The sequence below is a fragment of the Herpailurus yagouaroundi genome, unplaced genomic scaffold (assembly GCF_014898765.1).
Source record: "Herpailurus yagouaroundi ecotype Mexico unplaced genomic scaffold, PumYag 189, whole genome shotgun sequence".
Lineage (NCBI taxonomy): Eukaryota > Metazoa > Chordata > Mammalia > Carnivora > Felidae > Herpailurus > Herpailurus yagouaroundi.
In genome coordinates, this window is record NW_024412420.1 from 3,595,917 (window position 1) to 3,603,699 (window position 7,783).

The following is a 7,783-nucleotide window of genomic DNA, read 5'->3' on the forward strand; positions in this document are numbered from 1 at the left end:
ATGTCTTAATTTGAAGGACAGCTTTTCTGGATATAGGATTCTTGGTTGACAAGGGTTTTTATTTTTTATTTTTAGCACTTTGAATATATTGGCCTACTGTCTTCTGTCTTTCAGAGTTTCTGTATATAAAAGAATCATTAGTTTATATTTAGGGGCACACTATACACAAGAATGTAACTCTGTCACATCAACAATTAATAGGGGTAGGATGAAGCTGTAAAAGAAGAGAGTTTTTTTATTGTTATTGAAGTTAAGCTGGTATAAATTCAAATTAGAGTGTTACACATTTAGGATGCAAAATGTAATCTTCATGGTCACCACAAAGAAAATAGCTATGGAATATACACAAAAGGAAAAGAGAAAATAATTTAAACATTTCACTACAGAAAATCAACTAAATACAAAAGGAGACAGTAATGCAAGAAATGTGGGACAAAAAACAAATAGCGTAATGACAGACGATCTCATCAGTAATTAGTTTAAACATAAATGAATCAGGGGTGCCTGGGTAGTTCAGTCGGTTAAGCGTCCAACTTTGGCTCAAGTCATGATCTTGCGGTTCATGAGTTCCAGCCCCACATCAGGCTCTGTGCTGACAACTCCAAGCCTGGAACCTGTTTCAAATTCTGTGTCTCCTTCTCTCTCTGCCCCTCCCCTACTCACTCTCTCTCTCAAAAATAACACTAAAAAAATTTTTAAACATAAATGAATCAAACTCTCCAATCAAAAGACAGAGATTGGAAATGGATAAAAACACATTAACTATATGATATCTATAAGAGACATTCAAAGCCATAAATAGATTGAAAGTGAAAAGATCAAAAAGATATTCCATGCAAGTAGTAAACAGAAGAGCAGGGGTGGCTATACTAATATCAGACAAAGTAAACTGTAAATCAAAAAAGGTTACAAGAGACCAGGACATTATATACAAAAGGTTCAATAGGGAAAGAATATATTACAGTTATATTTATATACCTAATGACAGACCACCAAAATATATGAAGCAAAACCGATGGAATTGAAGGGAGAGAATAGACGATTCTGTAACAATAATTGGAGACTTCAAAAACTCACAATAATGGATAGAACAACCAGACAGAAGATAAGTAAGGAAACAGAGGAGTTAACAAACCAACTAGATCATACAGATATATATAGAACACGCTAGCCAACAACAAAAAAATACACATTCTTCTCAAGCATACATGGGACATGTTTTAGGATAGGCCATATTGTAGGCCACTTAAGTCTCAACAGATGTTAAAAGATAGATATGATAAAGTATCTTCTCTGACCACAACAGGATGAAATTATAAATTAATAACAAAAGGAAGGAAATGTGGAAAATTCATAAAATTGTGGAAGTTAACACTTTTAAAATGACCAATGGATAAAAGAAATTACAAGGAAATAAGAAAATACTTTGAGATACAGGAAAACAAAAGTAACATCAAAACTTATGGGATGCAGCAAAAACTGTGCTAAGAGGGAAACCTATAAGTTATAAGTACATTAAAAAAAAATCTGACATCAACAACATAACTTTACAACTTAAGGAACTAGAAAAAGAACAAACTAAATCCAAACTAGCAGAAGGAAGGTATAATAGAGATTAGAGCAGAGATAGAAAAACAATAGAGAAATGAAACCAAAGGCTAATTCTTCAAAAAGATCGACAAAATTGGCAAACTTTAGCTAGATAGACTAAGAAAAGGGAAGACTCAAATTACCAAAATCAGAAATTAAAGTGGGGACATTACTACTTATTCTATAGAAATAAAAAGGATTATACGGGAGTACTGTGAACAATTGTATGCCAACAAATTGGATAACAGATGAAATGGACAATTTCCTAGAAACACAAAACCTGCAAGACTAAATCATGAAGAGAAAATCTGAATAGACCTATAACTAGTAAGGAGATTGAATCAGTAATCAAAATCCTCCCAATAAAGAAAAGCCCTGCACTTGATGGCTTCACTGATGAATCCTACCAAACATCTTAGGGACTAATAACCAATCCTTCTCAAACTTTTCCAAAAAATTGAAGAGAAGACACTTTCTAAATCATTCTGAGGCCAGCATTACCCTCATACCAAAGCTAGACAAAGACACTCGCAAGAAAACTACAGATCAGATCCCTTAGGAACATTGATGCAAAAATCCTCAACACGAGCAAACAAAATTAAGCATATTGAAAAGATTATACACTATGATCAAATGAGATTTATTCCTGGAATGCAAGTAAAGCTCTACATGAAAATCATAATATGTACTGTTATGCAACAATGTAATATGTGATATGCCACATCAATAGAATAAAGAGGGGGAAAAGCCTCATCATTTCAACTTGATGCAGAAAAAGCATTTGACAAAATCAACACCTTTTCATGACACTCAACAAACTGCGAGTAGAAGGAAATTCTCTCAATATGATTAAAGCCACATGTGAAAAGCCTCTGGCAAACATCATACTCAATGGTATGGAAAGACTGAAAGGTTTCCTCTAAGATCAGACACTAGAGAAGGATGCCTGCTTTCACCACTTCTATTTAACATAGTAGTAGAAGTTCTGGCCAGAGCATTTAGGCAAGAAAAATAAATAAAAGGTATCCTAATTGGAAAGGAAATAGTAATCTCAAATAGTGATAGTAATCTCAAATAGTAATCTCTGTTTGCAGATGATATGAATTTATATGTAGAAAACTCTAAAGACATAACCAAGAAAACTGTTGGAACTAACAAATGAATTCAGCAAAGTGGCAGGATACAAAGGCAACACACAAGATTCCATTGCATTTCCATACATGAACAAGGAAGAATGTGAAAGGGAAATTACAAAAACAATTCCATTTACAGTAGCATCAAAAAGAATAAAATACTTAAGAATTAACCAGGGAGGTGAAACACTTGTACTATGAAAACTACAAAACAGTGCTGAAAGAAATTAAAGAAGACATAGATAAATGGGAGCACATCCTATGTTCACGTAATGGAAGACACTATATTGTTAAAATGTCAATACTGCCCAGAGCCATTTATAGATTCCATGCAATACCTATCAAAACCCCAATGATGTTCTTTGCAGAAATAGAAAAACCCATCCTAAAATTCATATGAAATCTCCAAATAACCAAAGCAATTTTTCAAAAGAACAACAGAATTGAAGGGCTCACACTTCCTGATTTCAAAACTTACAAAGCTACACTAACCAAAATAATGTGGTATTGGCATATAGACGTATAGATCCATGGAATAGAATAGAGAGCCTAGACGTAAAACTTTGCAAATATGTTCAAATGATTTCTGACAAGGATGCCAAGACCATGGGGAAAGGACAGTCTCTTCAACAAATGGTGCTGGGAAAACTGGATATCCACATGCAAAAGAGTGAAATTCTTACCTCACATTTATCTAACACCATATACAAAAATTAATTCAAAATTGATCAAATACCTAAATCTAAGGCCAAAAACAATAAAACTCTTAGAAGAAAACATAGGACAAAAGCTTTAAATATTGGATTTGGCAATGATTTCTTGGACATGACATCAAAGGTACAGGCAACAAAATAAAAAAAATAGATATATTGAACTTCATGAAAATTTGAAACTTCACTATCCACAGAATAAAAAAGCAAACCCCTAGAATGAGAGAAATAACTTGCAAATCATATATCTGATAAGGGATTAATAGCCAGAATATACAGAGAACTCCTAAATTCAACAACAAAAAACAATTCAAGATTGGGCACAGGACTTGGAATAGACATTTTTCCAAAGAAGTTATATGAATGGTCAAAATGAGCACATGAAAAGATGTTCAACATGACTAATTATTAGGGAAATGCAAATCAAAACTACCATGCAATACCACCTCACATTCTTTTTTTTTTTTTTTATTTTTTTTTCAAAGTTTTTTTATTTTTTGGACAGAGAGAGACAGAGCCTGAACAGGGGAGGGGCAGAGAGAGAGGGAGACACAGAATTGGAAACAGGCTCCAGGCTCTGAGCCATCAGCCCAGAGCCCGACACGGGGCTCGAACTCACGGACCGCGAGATCGTGACCTGGCTGAAGTCGGACGCTTAACCGACTGCGCCACCCAGGCACCCCTACCTCACATTCTTTAAGATGGTTACTATGAAAAATACAAAACAAGTGTTGGCAAGAATGTTTTTAAATTAGAACCTCTGTGCACTGTTGGTGTGAATGTAAGATGGCACAGTCATTATGGAAAGCAGTATGGTGGTTCCTCAACAAATTAAAAATAGAATTATCATATGACCCAGCAATATATTCCACTTGTGAATAGAGTCTCCAACAGATAGTTCTGCACCAATGTTCGTAGCAGCATTATAGCTCAAATGTGGAAACATCAGTGACCATAAATGGATGAAGGGATAAACTGTGGTAAATATGATGGAATATTATTGAACTTTAAAAGGGAAAGAAATTCTGCAATATGCTACAACACAGATGAACCTTGAGGACATTTTGCTAAGTGAAAGAAGCCAATCACAAAAATAAAATAATGTATGATTCCACTTACATGAGTTACTTACAGTAGTCCAAATCATAAGGACAGAAAGTATAGTGGTTGTCAAGGCTGGGGTAAGGGGGCATTGGGAGTTACTGTTTAATAGGTATGGAGTTTTTATTTGGGATTCTGAGAAAGTTCTTGAAATGGATATTGAATGGTGATGACTGCACAACATTGTTAATGTACTTAATGCCAATGCATTGTGCATTTAAAAATGGCTAGAACAGTAAATTTACAAGATGAGAAGAGTTATGGGGATGGATGGTGATGATGGTTGTGTAACAATGTAAATGTATTTAATACCACTGAACTGTACACTTCAGAATAGTTAAGATGGTAAATGTTATGTGTGTTTTACCACAATAATTTTTTTAATTATGGAAAAGCATAAGTGGACTAAGTAGAAAGGTGTCCGGGACATATTATGGACTCATGCTAGTAGGTATAATATGACCCCATGAAAATTTATACATAAATGTCTACATTTGATAAATGCATAGATATCTGGAGGGATGCTTATTAAAGTAGTAAAATAGTCCTTTCAGGAAAGATGCTTATTAAAGTAGTAAAATAGTCCTTTCAACTTTTCATAATTCTTTTAGCTGTTTTCTGTTTGGAGAATAGAAGGTTTAGGAATACTTAAATCAGTGGGAGGCAGAACTATAATGTCATAGTTAAGTAACTATAAACTTAGTCAATTTTATTAGAACTCATTTGAAGGAAAACTGCTTAATAGAAAGGAATGGTTAGTGTCAAGCATAAGAAAAGGAAGTTTTAGGTGCCAGACATGGGGATGGATGCTCAGCTAAAGCTGTATGGATGAGTGGATGGGGAGTGCACTAGGTATACCTAGTGCTTTGTGACAGGTGTTGCCCTCTTGTGGGATATCATACTGACTTCTTGATCCAGTTCCATGTTCACCAAGCAACTTTTCTTCCTCTTGAAGTTGGTGTGTCTATAGGGAAAGAATGACCTGGCTTCCAATCAGTTCAATAGTGTGTTTCTCAAAGTATATTAGTGGGTTGTTATTCTGGTTTATATATTGGTCTCTGTGCTTGGTTAATGACAGTTGACACTAGAGAAATTGATTTACATAATCTATTACTTCATAAGAAATTACCTCCAAAACTTAGTGACTTAAAATAGCAATAACCATTTATCTTTAACAGTTTTTATATATCAGGAATTTGGAAGTGACTCAGGTGGGCAGTTGTGGCGCAGGGTTTCTCCTGACGTTGCAGTTTAATGCATTTACTAGTTGACTCACTCATATGACTGGCAATTTTGTCTTGGCTATTGACTAGGGACCTCAGTTTCTTTCCCCACCTGGGTCTCCCATTGAGTTTCCTCACCACATGGCAACTGGTTTTCCCCAGAGTGAGTAATCCAAGAGGTTTTGCCTACACCAAGGCAAAAGGTGCAGTGCCATTACGATCAGCTTCAGAAGTCCTAGACCATCATTTCTGCTATAAACTGTTGGTCACAGAGGGCAAGCCCTGATTCAGAATGAGAGAGGCCTACACAAAGGCATGAATACTAGCAGATGAGAATCACTGGGGGCCATCTTGGAGACTGGCTCCCACAAATCCCATCAACCAAGTGGCAATTCCTGGCAATCCTGTCCTTTGCTGTATGCTTTCCATTCAAAATAAAACAGTTTAATATAGCTTTTACATCTCATCACATTTTATCTTCATCATACCCCTGCCAGTAGGAAGAGCAGGAGAAGTGAGAGTGTGATTACCCTGAAAGAACCTACTTGTGACTCAAGCATGGATTAATACAAGTTAGATTATTCATGATGAGGAAAATATCAAGATTCTGTATTTTGTTTTGCCCATTTTTGCAAGAATCACCCTTTTGTGTTTACTTGTACTGAAATTGAACACTGAAAAAAATATTTTCCCCAATGTTAAGAGAATATAAACAATTATTCAAACAAGTACTGAGATGATTTTAATAAGAACAAAAAAGTGATAGCAGACTTAACGTTACATGTTGATGGAGAAATTAAAACTCACTCAATAAATTTATAAAGAGAAATATAATCTTCCCAGACAAACAGATAAGCATTATAGCATCGTGGTTAAAGGTTATAAATCAACAAGTCACCGTATTGAAAGGAGAATCTCCTAGGAAAGCTTTTTTAAGTCAGCCAGTCTCAATTTTATAACAAGATATCAAATAAGTATAAACAGGAACCATCTTCATTTCAACCTGGCTTACCCTTAGTGTCTTCAGGATATCTGACTTGTATTCTACTTTTATCCTTTTCTGTAAAACAAGATATAATGGTTAGCCAAATGTTTTATATTCTAAAGACGTGTCAGTAGCTCAAGGTTTCTTGGCCTATTGAGATTCCTGTTACCTAAGAACGTGTTGGTTTTTGTTTCAACTTTGTCTTTAATCAAAGCTGATTTTAAAGATCCAGAAACAATGAATCTGACTGTCCTGTAACCATGAAGACCCTTCAGAGTCAATAGTGGAATGTGGATATGGTAGAGAGCAGCATGTGAAAGGGAAAGAAAGATGACAGTGTCTCCCATCCAAAATGGTATCCAAGATGCAAAGGCACTTTTCAAATCAAGAAAGAACCAAAGTCCAGCTAATTAAGAGAATTGAGAGGAGAGGATTGTGAGAAAAGACACTCACATTTTTTGAGTGACACTTACCTACCAGATGTTGGTTTCCAGATGAAGAAACCAAAGCTCAGACAAGTCAAATAACTTGTGTAAGGTGCACAGTCATTTATGATGGAAACCAATGACTAATTCCAAATCTTTCCTACAATACTATACTCACTCCTAGGCCAAGAATGTGAGACTTTATGATTTGAGAAATCTGGATTTTTACCCCAGGGTCAACCAAACCACTTCTGATACCTGGAAAAGTATGGAGCTCTATTTTTTTACTTCTATACAACTAAATTGGGGACAACTTTGTACTTGCATCTTATTAAAACTGGTACTAACACAGAGTGATTGAGTTGAGTAGCCTTGCCTTAGCAGGATATTCAGACTGATTCCTTCTCTAGATGAGTCTGGGAATTCCTAGAATCTGTGGAGAGTAACGGAGAGTCTGGAGCCTTCCCTGTGTACTAGGGAAAACTGGTTTTACTAAGAACTTGACCAAAGATCTGGTGGTGTCAACTCCAAAGACAAGTCGCAGTTTCCTTGCAAGTTACTGCTTGAGATTCTCTGAAGAACTGTGGCAGTATGCCAGGATGTTTAGTAGGAAGCT

General features: G+C 35.5%; 1 long non-coding RNA gene across 2 annotated transcripts; it reads right to left on the reverse strand.

The window, feature by feature from the left end:
* Positions 1 to 10: 10 nt before the first annotated feature.
* LOC121044721 (uncharacterized) lies at positions 11 to 7,769 on the reverse strand. Of its 2 annotated transcripts, none has more exons than XR_005797442.1 (3): positions 7,673 to 7,769; positions 6,770 to 6,817; positions 11 to 119 (listed from the first exon to the last, which is right to left on the reverse strand). It is a non-coding gene; the product is annotated as an uncharacterized LOC121044721 (long non-coding RNA). The 2 variants fall into 2 exon arrangements; XR_005797441.1 differs by lacking the exon at positions 7,673 to 7,769 and adding an exon at positions 7,216 to 7,325.
* Between the last annotated feature and the right edge of the window lie 14 nt (positions 7,770 to 7,783).